Below are 17,135 nucleotides of genomic sequence, written 5' to 3'. Positions count from 1 at the left end.
GAATGAGCCAACGAGGCCAACAAAAGGCCACCGTGAGCGGAAGAGAAACCAAACATCACATCATAAGGTACGGTTGCTACTCTGAGCTCCCGGATGATGTCATGAGAAGGGCGGGGAGCTGAACACACAAATTATCTGATCAGTGATTGGTCGGTCAATCCCAAGCTCCACCTATCACATGACGTCAGCCGACTACTTCATTGCAGCAACCCTAATTATATTCTCCTATTTGGACCGTCTTTCGCCTAGAGTCGCATTTCAGTAATTGACCGAGCTCATCAGAGTCAACATTCACATGATTGAGCCAGAGAGGCCAAGTAAGGCCACCGTGAGTGGAAGAGAAACCAAATAGGACATCATAAGGTAGGGTTCCTACTCTGTGTTCCCGGGTGACGTCATGAGGGTGGAGCTCTGTAATCCACATAGTATGTGTCCAATGATTGGTTATACCCAGGCCCCCCCTATCAGATGACGTCAGCTAGGTACTTCAACGCAGCAACCCTCTCTTATGTTCTCCTGTTTAGACCGTCTTCCGCTCAGAGTCGCATTTCAGCACGATAAAGGCGCCTTCATTTCACATAATCCAGCGAGGCCAAACAAGGCTGCCGTGAGCGGAAGAGAAACCAAACAGCACAACATAAGGTAGGGTTGCTACTCTGAGGTACCCGGGTGACGTCATGAGAAAGGCGGGGCTCCGAACTCACAAATTATCTGATCAATGATTGGTCGGTCAATTCCAATCCCCACCTATCAGATAACGTCATCTGGCTACTTCAACGCAGCAACCCTACTTTATGTTCTCCTATTTGGACCGTCTTCCGCCCAGAGTCGCATTTCAGCAGTTGACCGAGCTTATCAAAGAGTCAACATTCATATGAATGAGCCAGCGAGGCCAAGAAAGGCGTCGTAAGGCGGAAAGAAACCAAACAGCACATCATAAGGTAGAGTTGCTACTCTGAGCTCCCGGGTGACGTCATGAGAAGAGGTGGGGATTGGAGTTGACCGACCAATCATTGATCAGATAATTTATGGGTTCCGAGCCCCGCCTTTCTCATGAAGTCCCCCTGGTACCTCAGAGTAGCAACCCTACCTTATGATGTGCTGTTTGGTTTCTCTTCCGCTCACGGTAGCCTTAATTCGCCTCATTGGCTCAATCATGTGAATGTTGACTCTTTAATAAGCTCGGTCAACTGCTGAAATGCGTCTCTGGGCTGAAGACGGTCCAAACAGGAGAACATAAGATAGGGTTGCTGCGTTGAAGTACAAGGCTGACGTCATCTGATAGGCGTGGCCAGGGTACAACCATTCATTGGACACATACTATGTGGATTACGGAGCTCCACCCTCATGACGTCACCCGGGAACTCAGAATACAACCCTTCCTTATGATGTCCTGTTTTGTTTCTCTTAGGTTCACGGTGGCCTTTCTTGGCCTCACTGGCTCATTCATGTGAATGTCGACTCTTTAATAAGCTCGGTCAACTGCTGCAATGCGATTATGGGCGAAAGACGGTCCAAAAATGAGAACATAAGGTAAGATTGGTGTTTTGAAATACACAGGAAGACGTCATCTGATAGGTGGGGTTTGGAACTTACCGACCAACCATTGGTGAGATAATTTGTGTGTTCAGAGCCCCGCTCTTCTTATGACGTCACTCGGGAGCTCAGAGTAGCAACCCTACCTTATGATGTGCTGTTTGGTTTCTCTTCCCATCACATCGTCTTTCTTTGCCTCGCTGGCTTATTCATGGAAATCTTGACTCTTTAATAAGTTCGGTCAACTGCTGAAATGTGAATTTGGGCGGAAGACGGTCCAAATAGGAGAACATAAGGTAGGGTTGCTGCGTTGAAGTACCCCGGATGACATCGTCTGATAGGCGTGGCCTGGGTATAACCAATCATTGGACACATATTATGTGGATTACAGAGCTCCACCCTCATGAAGTCACAGGGGAACTCAGAGTAGCAACCCTACCTTATGATGTCCTATTTAGTTTCTCTTCCGCTCACGGTGGCCTTACTTGGCCTCACTGGCTAATTCATGTGAAATGTTGACTCTTTGATAAGCTCGGTGAACTACTGAAATGCGACTCTGGGCGGAAGACGGTCCAAACAGGAGAACATAATTAGGGTTTCTGCAATGAAGTAGTCGGCTGACGTCATCTGATAGGTGGGGTTTGTGATTGACCGACCAATCATTGATCAGATAATTTGTGTGTTCACCGCCCCGCCCTTCTCATGACATCACCCGGGAGCTCAGAGTAGCAACCATACCTTATAATGTGCTGTTTGGTTTCTCTCCCGCTAACGGTGGGCTTTCTTGACCTTGTTGGCTCGCTCATACATCTGAATGTTGACTCTTTAACAAACTTGGTCAACTACTGCAATGCGACTATGGGCGGAAGACGGTCAGAAAAGGAGAACATAAGGTAGGGTTGGTGTGTTGAAGTATTCCGATGACATCATGTGATAGGTGGGGTTTGGAACTTACCGACCAATCATTGATCAGATAATTTATGTGTTCAAAGCCCAGCTCTTCTCATGACGTCACCCGGGAGCTCAGAGTAGCAACGCCACCTTATAATGTCCTGTTTGGTTTCTCTCACCCATACATCGCCTTTCTTGGCCTCGTTGGCTCATTCATGTGAATGTTGACTCTTTAATAAGCTCGGTCAACTGCTGAAATGCGACTCTGGGCGGAAGACGGTCCAAATAGGAGAACATAAGGTGGGGTCGCGGCTTTGAAGTTTCTGGATGACGTCATCTGATAGGTGGGGATTGGAATTGACCGACCAAACATTGATCAGATAATTTATGGGTTCCGAACGCAGCCTTTCTCATGACGTCCCCCTGGTACCTCAGAGTAGCAACCCTACCTTATGTTGTGCTGTTTGATTCCTCTTCCGCTCACGGTAGCCTTGTTTGGCCTCGCTGGATTATGTGAAATGAAGGCGGCTTTATCCTGCTGAATTGCAACTCTGAGCGGAAGACGGTCTAAACAGAACATAAGATAGGGTTGCTGCATTGAAGTACTTAGAAGACGTCGTCTGATAGGTGGGTCAGATGGTCAGATGATTTATAGGTACAAAATCCAGCTCTTCTCAAGACGTCACTCGGGCAACTCAAAGTAGAAACCGTACCTTATGTTGTGCTGTTTGATTCCTCTTCCGCACACGGTGGCCTTGTTTAGCCTCGCTAGATTATGCAAAATGACGGCGGCTTTATCCTGCTAAATTGCGGCTCTGAGCGGAAGATGGTCGAAACAGAAGAACATAAGATCCCTAGGCGTGCTGCTTTTAAGTAAACGGCTGACGTCATCTGATAGGCGGGGCCTGGGTATAACAAATCATTTGACACATACTATGTGGATTACAGAGCTCCACGCTTATGACGTCACAGGGGAACTCAGAGTAGCAACCCTACCTTATGATGTCCTGTTTGGTTTCTCTTACGCTCACGGTGGCCTTACTGGGCCTCGCTGGCTCAATCATGTGAATGTTAACTCTTCAATAAGCTGGGTCAACTACTGAAATGCGACTCTGGAGAGAAGACGGTCCAAACAGGAGAACATAATTAGGGTTTCTGCAATGAAGTAGTCGGTTGACGTCATCTGAAAGGTGGGGTTTGGGATTGACCGACCAATCATTGATCAGATAATTTGTGTGTTCACCGCCCCGCCCTTCTCATGACATCACCCGGGAGCTCAGAGAAGCAACCGTATCTTATGATGTGCTGTTTGGTTTCTCTTCCGCTCACGGTGGCCTTTTCTTGGCCTCGTTGGCTCATTCATGTGAATGTTGACTCACTCTTTAATAAGCTCGGTCAACTGCTGAAATGCGACTGTGGGCGGAAGACGGTACAAATAGGAGAACATAAGGTGGGTTGCTCTATTGAGGTAGCCGGATGACGTCATTTCATAGGTGGGGCTTAGACATGACCAATCATTGGTCAGATGCCTTATAGGTACAAAATCCCGCCCTTCTCATTACGTCACTCGGGCAACTCAGAGTAGCAACCCTACTTTATATTGTGCTGTTTGATTTCTCTTCCTCTCACGGAGGCCTTTCTTGGCCTCGCTGGCTAGAAGACTCCTTATGGTAATAATAATAACAATAATAATAATAATAAGAAACAATTTAGAAAACTGAAACTTCTAGCTTGAAATGAAATGAAAAAAATGGATGTCACATAATGGTTCAACCTCTGGCTATGGAAAAAGGAAATGTATAATTTATTTACACAGACGTCAATAGTAGTTCTCATCAATTTGACCACTGTATCAATAAGCTTCAAGCTTCAATGTCTAAGCTACATTTTTTCCAATTTCTCTATTTTCTTGTCAAAGCACTATGTATACATATATATATATGTATATATATGTATGTGTGTGTGTGTGTGTGTGTGTGTGTATATATGTGCGTGTGTATGTGTGTGTGTGTGTGTATATATATATATATATATATATATATATATATATATATATATATATATATATATATATATATATATATATATATATATATATATATATATATATATATTATCCCTGGGGATAGGGGTGAAAGAATACTTCCCACGCATTCCTCGCGTGTCGTAGAAAGCGACTAGAGGGGACGGGAGCGGGGGGCCAGAAATCCTCCCCTCCTTGTATTTTTTTAACTTTCTAAAATGGGAAACAGAAGAAGGAGTCACGCGGGGAGTGCTCATCCTCCTCGAAGGCTCAGATTGGGGTGCCTAAATGTGTGTGGATGTAACCAAGATGTGAAAAAAGGAGAGATAGGTAGTATGTTTGAGGAAAGGAACCTGGATGTTTTGGCTCTGAGTGAAACGAAGCTCAAGGGTAAAGGGGAAGAGTGATTTGGGAATGTCTTGGGAGTAAAGTCAGGGGTTAGTGAGAAGACAAGGCAAGGGAAGGAGTAGCAATACTCCTGAAACAGGAGTTGTGGGAGTATGTGATAGAGTGTAAGAAAGTAAATTCTCGATTAATATGGGTAAAACTGAAAGTTGATGGAGAGAGATGGGTGATTATTGGTGCATATGCACCTGGGCATGAGAAGAAAGATCATGAGAGGCAAGTGTTTTGGGAGCAGCTGAATGAGTGTGTTAGTGGTTTTGATGCACGAGACCGGGTTATAGTGATGGGTGATTTGAATGCAAAGATGAGTAATGTGGCAGTTGAGGGAATAATTGGTATACATGGGGTGTTCAGTGTTGTAAATGGAAATGGTGAAGAGCTTGTAGATTTATGTGCTGAAAAAGGACTGATGATTGGGAATACCTGGTTTAAAAAGCGAGATATACATAAGTATACTTATGTAAGTAGGAAAGATGGCCAGAGAGCGTTATTGGATTACGTGTCAATTGACAGGCGCGCGAAAGAGAGACTTCTGGATGTTAATGTGCTGAGAGGTGCAACTGGAGGGATGTCTGATCATTATCTTGTGGAGGCTAAGGTGAAGATTTGTATGGGTTTTCAGAAAAGAAGAGTGAATGTTGGGGTGAAGAGGGTGGTGAGAGTAAGTGAGCTTGGGAAGGAGACTTGTGTGAGGAAGTACCAGGAGAGACTGAGTACAGAATGGAAAAAGGTGAGAACAATGGAAGTAAGGGGAGTGGGGGAGGAATGGGATGTATTTAGGGAATCAGTGATGGATTGCGCAAAAGATGCTTGTGGTATGAAAAGAGTGGGAGGTGGGTTGATTAGAAAGGGTAGTGAGTGGTGGGATGAAGAAGTAAGAGTATTAGTGAAAGAGAAGAGAGAGGCATTTGGACGATTTTTGCAGGGAAAAAATGAAATTGAGTGGGAGATGTATAAAAGGAAGAGACAGGAGGTCAAGAGAAAGGTGCAAGAGGTGAAAAAAAGGGCAAATTAGAGTTGGGGTGAGAGAGTATCATTAAATTTTAGGGAGAATAAAAAGATGTTCTGGAAGGAGGTAAATAAAGTGCGTAAGACAAGGGAGCAAATGGGAACTTCAGTGAAGGGCGCAAATGGGGAGGTAATAACAAGTAGTGGTGATGTGAGAAGGAGATGGAGTGAGTATTTTGAAGGTTTGTTGAATGTGTTTGATGATAGAGTGGCAGATATAGGGTGTTTTGGTCAAGGTGGTGTGGAAAGTGAGAGGGTTAGGGAAGATGATTTGGTAAACAGAGAAGAGGTAGTAAAAGCTTTGCGGAAGATGAAAGCCGGCAAGGCAGCAGGTTTGGATGGTATTGCAGTGGAATTTATTAAAAAAGGGGGTGACTGTATTGTTGACTGGTTGGTAAGGTTATTTAATGTATGTATGACTCATGGTGAGATGCCAGAGGATTGGCGGAATGCGTCCATAGTGCCATTGTACAAAGGCAAAGGGGATAAGAGTGAGTGCTCAAATTACAGAGGTATAAGTTTGTTGAGTATTCCTGGTAAATTATATGGGAGGATATTGATTGAGAGGGTGAAGGCATGTACAGAGCATCAGATTGGGGAAGAGCAGTGTGGTTTCAGAAGTGGTAGAGGATGTGTGGATCAGGTGTTTGCTTTGAAGAATGTATGTGAGAAATACTTAGAAAAGCAAATGGATTTGTATGTAGCATTTATGGATCTGGAGAAGTTGATAGAGATGCTCTGTGGAAGGTATTAAGAATATATGGTGTGGGAGGCAAGTTGTTAGAAGCAGTGAAAAGTTTTTATCGAGGATGTAAGGCATGTGTACGTGTAGGAAGAGAGGAAAGTGATTGGTTCTCAGTGAATGTAGGTTTGCGGCAGGGGTGTGTGATGTCTCCATGGTTGTTTAATTTGTTTATGGATGGGGTTGATAGGGAGGTGAATGCAAAAGTTTTGGAAAGAGGGGCAAGTATGAAGTCTGTTGGGGATGAGAGAGCTTGGGAAGTGAGTCAGTTGTTGTTCGCTGATGATACAGCGCTGGTGGCTGATTCATGTGAGAAACTGCAGAAGCTGGTGACTGAGTTTGGTAAAGTGTGTGAAAGAAGAAAGTTAAGAGTAAATGTGAATAAGAGCAAGGTTATTAGGTACAGTAGGGTTGAGGGTTAAGTCAATTGGGAGGTGAGTTTGAATGGAGAAAAACTGGAGGAAGTGAAGTGTTTTAGATATCTGGGAGTGGATCTGGCAGCGGATGGAACCATGGAAGCGGAAGTGGATCATAGGGTGGGGGAGGGGGCGAAAATTCTGGGAGCCTTGAAGAATGTGTGGAAGTCGAGAACATTATCTCGGAAAGCAAAAATGGGTATGTTTGAAGGAATAGTGGTTCCAACAATGTTGTATGGTTGCGAGACGTGGGCTATGGATAGAGTTGTGCGCAGGAGGATGGATGTGCTGGAAATGAGATGTTTGAGGACAATATGTGGTGTGAGATGGTTTGATCGAGTAAGTAACGTAAGGGTAAGAGAGATGTGTGGAAATAAAAAGAGCGTGGTTGAGAGAGCAGAAGAGGGTGTTTTGAAATGGTTCGGGCACATGGAGAGAATGAGTGAGGAAAGATTGACCAAGAGAATATATGTGTCGGAGGTGGAGGGAACGAGGAGAAGAGGGAGACCAAATTGGAGGTGGAAAGATGGAGTGAAAAAGATTTTGTGTGATCGGGGCCTGAACATGCAGGAGGGTGAAAGGAGGGCAAAGAATAGAGTAAATTGTAGCGATGTGGTATACCGGGGTTGACGTGCTGTCAGTGGATTGAATCAAGGCATGTGAAGCGTCTGGGGTAAACCATGGAAAGCTGTGTAGGTATGTATATTTGCGTGTGTGGACGTATGTATATACATGTGTATGGGGGGGGGTTGGGCCATTTCTTTCGTCTGTTTCCTTGCGCTACCTCGCAAACGCGGGAGACAGCGGCAAAAAAAAAAAAAAAAATAATAATAATAAAGCTCGGGCAAATGCTGAAATGCGACACCACCCCTACCTTATGTTCTCCTTTTTGGACCGTCTTCCGCACATGGTCGCATTGCAGCAGTTGACCGGTCTTATCAAAGAGTCGACATTCACATGAATGAGGCAACGAGGCCAGGAAAGGCCACCGTGAGCGGAAGAGGAATCAAACAGCACAACATAAGGTACGGTTGCTACTCTGAGTTGCTCAAGTGACGCCATGGGAAGGGAGGGATTTTGTACCTCTAAAACATCCGACCAATCGATTGGTCATGCCCAAGCCCCACCTATCAGACGACGTCATCAGGCTACTTCAACGCAGCAACCCTACCTTATGTTCTCCTATGTGGACCGTTTTCCGCCCAGAGTCACATTTCAGCAGTTGACCGAGCTTATTTATTAAAGAGTCAACATTCACATGAATGAGCCATTGAGGCCAAGAAAGGCCACCGTGAGCGGAAGAGAAACCAAACAGGACATCATAAGGTAGGGTTGCTACTCTGAGCTCCCGGGTGATGTTATGAGGGTGGAGCGCTGTAATCCACATAGTATCTGTCCAATGATTGGTTATACCCAGGCCCCGCCTATCAGAAGACGTCAGCCAGCTACTTCAACGCAGCAACCCTATCTTATGTTCTCCTCTTTAGACCCTCTTCCGCTCAGAGTCGAATATTCAACAGGATAAAGGCGCCATCATTTCATATAAACCAGCGAGGCCAAACAAGGCTACCGTGAGCGGAAGAGGAATCAAACAGCACAACATAAGGTAGGGTTGCTACTCTGAGGTACCCGGGTGACGTCATGAGAAGGGTGGGGCTCGGAACCCACAAATTATCTGATCAATGATTGGTCGGTCAACCCCACTCCCCACCTATCAGATGACGTCATCCGGCTACTTCAACGCAGCAAGCCTACCTTATGTTCTCCTGTTTGGACCGTCTTCCGCTCAGAGTCGCATTTTAGCAGGATAAAGCCGCCGTCATCTCACATAATCCAGCGAGGCTAACTAAACAAGGCCACCGTGACCGGAAGAGGAACCAAACAGCACAACATAAGGTAGGGTTGCTACTCTGAGTTGCCCGAGTGACGTCATGAGAAGGGCGGGGTTTTGTACCTATAAACCATCTGACCAATGATTGGTCATGTCCAAGCCCCACCTATCCAGACGACGTAATCCGGCTACTTCAATGATGCAACCCTCCTTATGTTCTACTATTTGTACCGTCTTACGCCCAGATTCGCATTTGAGCAGTTGACCGAGGTTATTAAAGAATCAACATTCACATGATTGAGCCAACGAGGCCAAGAAAGGCGACCGTGAGCGGAAGAGAAACCAAACAGCACAACATAAGGTAGGGTTGCTACTCTGAGTTGCCCGAGTGACGTCATGAGAAGGGCGGGGTATTGTATAGACAAGCAATCTGGTCAATGATTGGTCGGTCATGCCCAAGAGCCATCTATCATATGACGTCATCCGGGTACTTCAATGCACCAACCCGACCTTATGTTCTGTTTGGAGCGTCTTCTCCTCAGTGTCGCATTTCAGCATTTGCCCGAGCTTTATTATTATTATTATTGTTATTATTATTACCATAAGGAGTCTTCTAGCCAGCGAGGCCAAGAAAGGCCTCCGTGAACGAAAGAGAAATCAAACAGCACAATATAAAGTAGGGTTGCTACTCTGAGTTAACCGAGTGACGTCATGAGAAGGGCGGGATTTTGTACCTATAAGGCATCTGACCAATGATTGGTCATGTCCAAGCCCCACTTATGAAACGACGTCATCCGGCTACTTCAATAGAGCAACCCACCATATGTTCTCCTATTTGTACAGTCTTCCGTCTAGAGTCGCATTTCAGCAGTTGACCGAGCTTATTAAAGAGTGAGTCAACAACATTCACATTAATGAGCCAACGAGGCCAAGAAAAGGCCACCGTGAGCGGAAGAGAAACCAAACAGCACATCATAAGGTAGGGTTGCTACTCTGAGCTCCCGGGTCATGTCATTAGAAGAGCGGGGCGCTGAACACACAAATTATCTGATCAATGATTGGTCGGTCAATCCCATACCCCACCTATCAGATGACGTCAGCCGACTACTTCATTGCAGGAACACTAATTATGTACTCCTTTTTGGACCGTCTTCCGGCCAGAGTCGCATTTCAGTAGTTGACCGAGCTTATCAAAGAGTCAACATTCACATGATTGAGCCAGTGAGGCCAAGTAAGGCCACCGTGAGCGAAAGAGGAACCAAACAGCACACCATAAGGTAGGGTTGCTTCTCTGAGCTCCCGGATGCCGTCATGAGGTTGGAGCTCTGTAATCCACATAGTATGTGTCCAATGATTGGTTATACCCAGGCCCCGCCTATCAGATGATGTCAGCCAGATACTTCAACGCAGCAACCCTATTTTATGTTCTCCTATTTAGACCGTCTTCCGCTCAGAGTCGCATTTCAGTAGGATAAAGGCGCCTTCATTTCACATAATCCAGCAAGGCCAAACAAGGCTACCGTGAGCGGAAGAGGAATCAAACAGCACAACATAAGGTAGGGTTGCTACCCGGGTGACGTCATGAGAAAGGCGGGCTTCCGAACCCACAAATTATCTGATCAATGATTGGTCGGTAAATTCCAATCCCCACCTATCAGATGATGTCATCCGGCTACTTGAACGTAGCAACCCTACCTTATGTTCTCCTATTTGGACCATCTTCCGCCCAAATTCACATTTCAGCAGTTGACCGAGTTTATTAAAGAGTGAACATTTGCATGAATGAGCCAGCGAGGCAAAGAAAGACGACGTGAGGGGAAGAGAAACCAATCAGACACATCATAAGGTAGGGTTGCTCTTCTGAGCTCCCGGGTGACGTAATGAGAAGAGCGGGGCTCTGAACATACAAATTATCTGATCAATGGTTGGTCGGTAAGTTCCAAATCCCACCTATCAGATGACGTCTTCCGGGTATTTCAACACACCAACCCTACCTTATGTTCTCCTTTTTCGACCGTCTTTCGCCCATAATCGCATTGCAGTAGTTGGCCGAGCCTATTAAAGAGTCGACATTCACATGAACGGGCCAGTAAGGCCAAGAAAGGCCACCGTGAGCCTAATAGAAACCAAACAGGACGTCATAAGGTAGGGTTGTATTCTGAGTTCCCTGGTGACGTCATGAGGGTGGAGCTCCGTAATCCATATAGTATGTGTCCAATGATTAGTTGTACCCAGGCCATGCCTATGAGATGACGTCAGCCGTGTACTTCAACGCAGTACACAGTTCTCCTGTTTGGACGTCTTCCGCCCAGAGTCGCATTTCAGTAGATGACCGAGCTTATCAAAGATTCAATATTCACAAGATTGAGCCAATGAGGCCAATTAAGGCCACCGTGAGCCTAAGAGAAACCAAACAGGACATCATAAGGTAGGGTTGATACTCGGAGTTCCCGGGTGACGTCATGAGGGTGGAGCTCTGTAATCCACATAGTATGTGTCCAATGATTGGTTATACCCAGGCCACGCCTATCAGATGACGTCAGCCAGATACTCCAACGCAGCAACCCTATCTTATGTTCTTCTGTTTAGACCGTGTTCCGCTAAGTGTGGCATTTCAGCAGGATAAAGGCGCCTTCATTTCACATAATCCAGAGAGGCCAAACAAGGCTACCGTGAGCGGAAGAGGAATCAAACAGCACAACATAAGGTAGGGTTGCTACTCTGAGGTACCCGGGTGACGTCATGAGAAGTCCGAATACTTCAACACACAAACCCTGCCTTATGTTCTTTTTTGACTGTCTTCCGCCCATAGTCGCATTGCAGTAGTTGACCGAGCTTATTAAAGAGTCGACATTCACATGTATAAGCGAGCCAACGAGGCCAAGAAAGGCCACCCTGAGCGAAAGAGAAACCAAACAGCATATCATAAGGTATGGTTGCTTCTCTGACCTCCTGTATGATGTCATGAGAAGGGCGGGGCTCTGAACCCACAAATTATCTGATCAATGATTGGTCGGTCAGTCCCAAACCCCACCTATCAGATGAAGTCAGCCGACAACTTCAACGCAGCAACCCTATCTTATGTTCTGTTTGGACCGTCTTCAGCTCAGAGTCGCATTTCAGCAGGATAAAGCCGCCGTCATTTCACATAATCCAGCGAGGCTAACTAAACAAGGCCACCGTGACCGGAAGAGGAGCCAAACACCACAACATAAGGTAGGGTTGCTACTCTGAGTTGCCCGAGTGACGTCATGAGAAGGGCGGGGTATTGTATATACAAACAATCTGATCAACGATTGATCGGTCATACCCAAGAGCCACCTATCATATGACGTCATCCTTATGTTCTGTTTGGAGCGTCTTCTGCTCAGTGACGCATTTCAGCATTTGCCCGAGCTTTATTATTATTATTATTGTTATTATTATTACCATAAGGAGTCTTCTAGCCAGCGAGGCCAAGAAAGCCCTCCGTGAGCGGAAGAGAAATCAAACAGCACAATATAAATTAGGGTTGCTACTCTGAGTTGCCCGAGTGACGTAATGAGAAGGGCGGGATTTTGTACCTATAAGGCATCTGACCAATGATTGGTCATGTCCAAGCCCCACCTATGAAACGACGTCATCCGGCTACTTCAATAGAGCAACCCACCTTATGTTCTCCTATTTGTACCGTCTTCCGCCCAGAGTTGCATTTCAGTAGTTGACCGAGCTTATTAAAGAGTTAACATTCACATGATTGAGCAAGTGAGGCCAAGTAAGGCTACCGTCAGCGTAAGAGAAACCAAAAAGGACATCATAAGGTAGGGTTGCTTCTCTGAGTTCCCGGGTGACGTCATGAGGATGGAGCTCTGTAATCCACATACTATGTGTCCAATGATTGGTTATACCCAGGCCAAGCCTATCAGATGACGTCAGCCGGGTACTTAAACGAAGCAACCCTAGGGATGTTATGTTCTGTTTCGACCATCATCCGCTCAGAGTCGCATTTTAGCAGGATAAAGCCGCCGTCATTTTTCATAATCTAGCGAGGCTAAACAAGGCCACCGTGAGCGGAAGGGGAATCAAACAGCACAACATAAGGTACGGTTGCTACTTTGAGTTGCCCGAGTGACGTCATGAGAAAGGCGGGATTTTGTACCCTTAAACCACCTAGCCAATCGATTGGTCATGTCCAAGCCCCACCTATCAGACGACGTCATCCAGATACTTCAACGCAGCAACCCTACCTTATGTTCGCCTATTTGGACCGTCTTCCGCCCAGAGTCGCATTTCAGCATTTGACCGAGTTTATTAAAGAGTCAACATTCACATGAATGAGCCAGCGAGGCCAAGAAAGGCGAAGTAAAGGGGGAGAGAAACCAAACAGGACATCATAAGGTAGGGTTGCTACTCTGAGCTCCCAGGTGACGTCATGAGAAGAGCTGGGCTTTGAACACATAAATCATCTGATCAATGATTGGTCGGTAAGTTCCAAACCCCACCTATCAGATGACGTCATCCGAATACTTCAACACACCAACCCTACCTTATGTTCTCCTTTTTTGACCGTCATCCGCCCATAGTCGCATTGCACTAGTTGACCGAGCTAATTAAAGAGTCGATATTCACATGTATGAGCGAGCTAACGAGGCCATGAAAGGCCACCTTCAGCGGAAGAGAAACCAAAGAGCGCATCATAAGGTAGGGTTGCTTCTCTGAGCTCCCGGATGATATCATGAGAAGGGAGGGGCTCTGAACCCACAAATTATCTGATCAATGATTGGTCGGTCAATCCCAAACCCCACCTATCAGATGACGTCAGCCGACAACTTCAACGAATCAACCCTATCTTATGTTCTCGGTCAACTACTGAAATGCGACTCTAGGCGGAGGACTGTCCAAACAGGAGAACATAATTAGGGTTGATGCAATGAAGTAGTCGGCTTACGTCATCTGATAGGTGGGGTTTGGGATTGACCGACCTATCATTGATCAGATAATTTGTGTGTTCAGGGCCCCGCCCTTCTCATGGCATCATCCGGGAGCTCAGAGTAGCAACCATAACTTATGATGTGCTGTTTGGTTTCTCTTCCGCTCACGGTGGCCTTTTCTTGGCTTCGTTGGCTCATTCATGTGAATATTATTGACTTACTCTTTGATAAGCTCGGTCAACTGCTGAAATGCGACTCTGGGCGGAAGACTGTACAAATAGGAGAACATAAGGTGGGTTGCTCTATTGAAGTAGCCGGATGACGTCGTTTCATAGGTGGGGCTTGGACATGACCAATCATTGGTCAGATGCCTTATAGGTACAAAATCCCGCCCTTCTCATGACGTCACTCGGGCAACTCAGAGTAGCAACCCTACTTTATATTATGCTGTTTGATTTCTCTTTCGCTCACGGTAGCCTTGTTTGGCCTCGCTGGATTATGTGAAATGAAGGCGCCTTTATCCTGCTGAAATGCGACTCTGAGCGGAAGACGATCTAAACAGGAGAACATAAGATAGGGTTGCTGCATTGAAGTACCTGGCTGACGTCATCTGATAGGCGGGGCCTGGGTAACCAATAATTGGATACATACTGTGTGGATTACAGAGGTCCACCCTCATGACGTCACCCGGGAACTCAGAGTAGCAACCCTACCTTATGATATCCTGTTTGGTTTCTCTTCCGCTCACGGTGGCCTTAATTGGCCTCATTGGCTCAATCATGTGAATGTTGACTCTTTGATAAGCTCGGTCATCTACTGAAATGCGACTCTGGGTGGAAGACGGTCCAAACAGGAGAACATAAGATAGGGTTGCTGCATTGAAGTACACGGCTGACGTCATCTGATAGGCGTGGCCTGGGTACAACCAATCATTGGACACATACTATGTGAATTGCGGCGCTCCACTCTTATGACGTCACCCGGGAACTCAGAATAGAACCTTACTTACGATGTCCTGTTTGGTTTCTCTTAGGCTTGCGGTGGCCTTTCTTGGCCTCACTGGCCCATTCATGTAAATGTCGACTCGTTAAATAAGCTCGGTCAACTGCTGAATTGCGAATTTGGGCGGAAGACGGTCCAAATAGAACATAAGGTAGGGTTGCTGCGTTGAAGTATCCGGATGACGTCGTCTAATAGGTGGGGCTTGGACATGACCAATCATTGGTCAGATGGTTTATAGGTACAAAATCCCGTCCTTCTCATGACGTCACTCGGTGAACTCAGAGTAGCAACCTTACCTTATGTTGTGCTGTTTTGTTCCTCTTTCGCTCACGGAGGCCTTTCTTGGTGTCGCCGGCTCATGCGAAATGACAATTGTTTATGGTAAAAAAAAAAAGAAAACACAATCAACTTGGTGAAACCCAACTCTGAGCGGATGACGGTCCAAACAGGAGAACATAAGATAGTGTTGCTGATATGAAGTACCCGGCTGACGTCATCTGATAGGCGGGGCCTGGGCATGACCGACCAAATGTTTGGGCAAATATTTTGTGGGTTCAGAGCCCCGCCCTTCTCATGACGTCACCAGGTAGCTCAGACTTTCTTACCCTCGCTGGCTCATTTGAATGACGACACTTTATGGTAAAAAAAGGGCACTCTGAGCTGAAGACGGTCCAAACAGGAGAACATAAGGTAGGGTTGCTGCGTTGAAGTACTCGGATGACGTCATTTGACAACTGGCGCTTGGGCTTGACCGACCAATCATTGATCAGATAGTTTGTATATACAAAACCCCGCCCTTATGATGACGTCATCCGGGTAACTCAGAGGAATTTTTGCTCTGAGGCTCAGCTCTGTCATCTGTTCTTGAGACTACCTCACCCAAGCGGGAAAAGGCAACCATGTATGAAAAGAAAAATCATTATCATTATCATTATTATAATCATCATTATCATTATTATCAGTATCATGACTGAAGTAAATTGGAACACTCTGGTATACTGGGGTCAACGTGCTGTCAATGGATTGAACCATGGAAAGGTCTGTGGGGCCTGGCTGCAGATAGGGAGCTGTGGTTTTGGTGCATTACATATGACAGCTAGAGAATGGATGTGAGTGGAAGTGGCCTTTCTTCATCTGTTCCTGATGTGAGAAGGAGATGGAGTGATTATTTTGAAGGTCTGTTGAATGTGTTTGATGATAGAGTGGCAGATATAGGGTGTTTTGGTCGAGGTGGTGTGCAAAGTGAGATGGTTAGGGAGAATGATTTGGTAAACAGGGGGTTGAGGCCTGGCTGTGGGGTTGATACTACTCATTGTGGGAGGAGTGGTGTGTGGGGGCAGGGTGTTGTGGCTGAGATTCAGGTGGTTGGGTGGATAGCGGCCATCGTTGCAGCTGGTGGTGTGTAGCACACAGGTTGGCGACGGCGGTGTGGGTCATAACTCACCCCTCATGTTGTGCTGTTTGATTCCTCTTTCGCTCACGGGGTCAGATAATTTGTGGGTTCAGAGCCCCGCCCTTCTCATGACTTCATTTGGGTAGCTCAGAGTGGCAACCCTACATTATGTTGTGCTGTTCGGTTCCTCTTCCGTTCACTGTGCTCTTGTTTGAATCTCGCTGGCATATGTGTTGTGAGAACGGCTTTATCCCGCTGAAATGCGAGTCTGAGCGGAAGACAGCCCAAAAAGGAAAACATACATTGGGTTACTGCGTTGAAGTACCCTGCTGTCGTCATCTGATAAGCGGGGCCTGGGCATAACCGACCAAATGTTTGGGCAGATATTTTGTGGGTTCAGAGCCCCGCCCTTCTCATGACGTCATCAGGTAGCTCAGACTTTCTTACCCTCGCTGGCTCATTTGAATGACGACACTTTATGGTAAAAAAAGGGCACTCTGAGCGGAAGACGGTCCAAACAGAACATAAGGTAGGGTTGCTGCGTTGAAGTACCTGGATGACGTCATATGATAAGTGGCGCTTGGGCATGACCGACCAATCATTGATCAGATAGTTTGTATATACAAAACCCCGCCCTTATGATGACGTCATCCGGGTAACTCAGAGGAATTTTTGCTCTGAGGCTCAGCTCTGTCATCTGTTCTTGAGACTACCTCACCCAAGCGGGAAAAGGCAACCATGTATGAAAAGAAAAATCATTATCATTATCATTATTATAATCATCATTATCATTATTATCAGTATTATGACTGAAGTAAATTGGAACACTCTGGTATACTGGGGTCAACGTGCTGTCAATGGATTGAACCATGGAAAGGTCTGTGGGGCCTGGCTGCAGATAGGGAGCTGTGGTTTTGGTGCATTACATATGACAGCTAGAGAATGGATGTGAGTGGAAGTGGCCTTTCTTCATCTGTT

This window comes from Panulirus ornatus, chromosome 60 (genome assembly GCF_036320965.1).
Source record: "Panulirus ornatus isolate Po-2019 chromosome 60, ASM3632096v1, whole genome shotgun sequence".
NCBI lineage: Eukaryota > Metazoa > Arthropoda > Malacostraca > Decapoda > Palinuridae > Panulirus > Panulirus ornatus.
Note: the sequence above shows the minus strand (reverse complement) of the source record.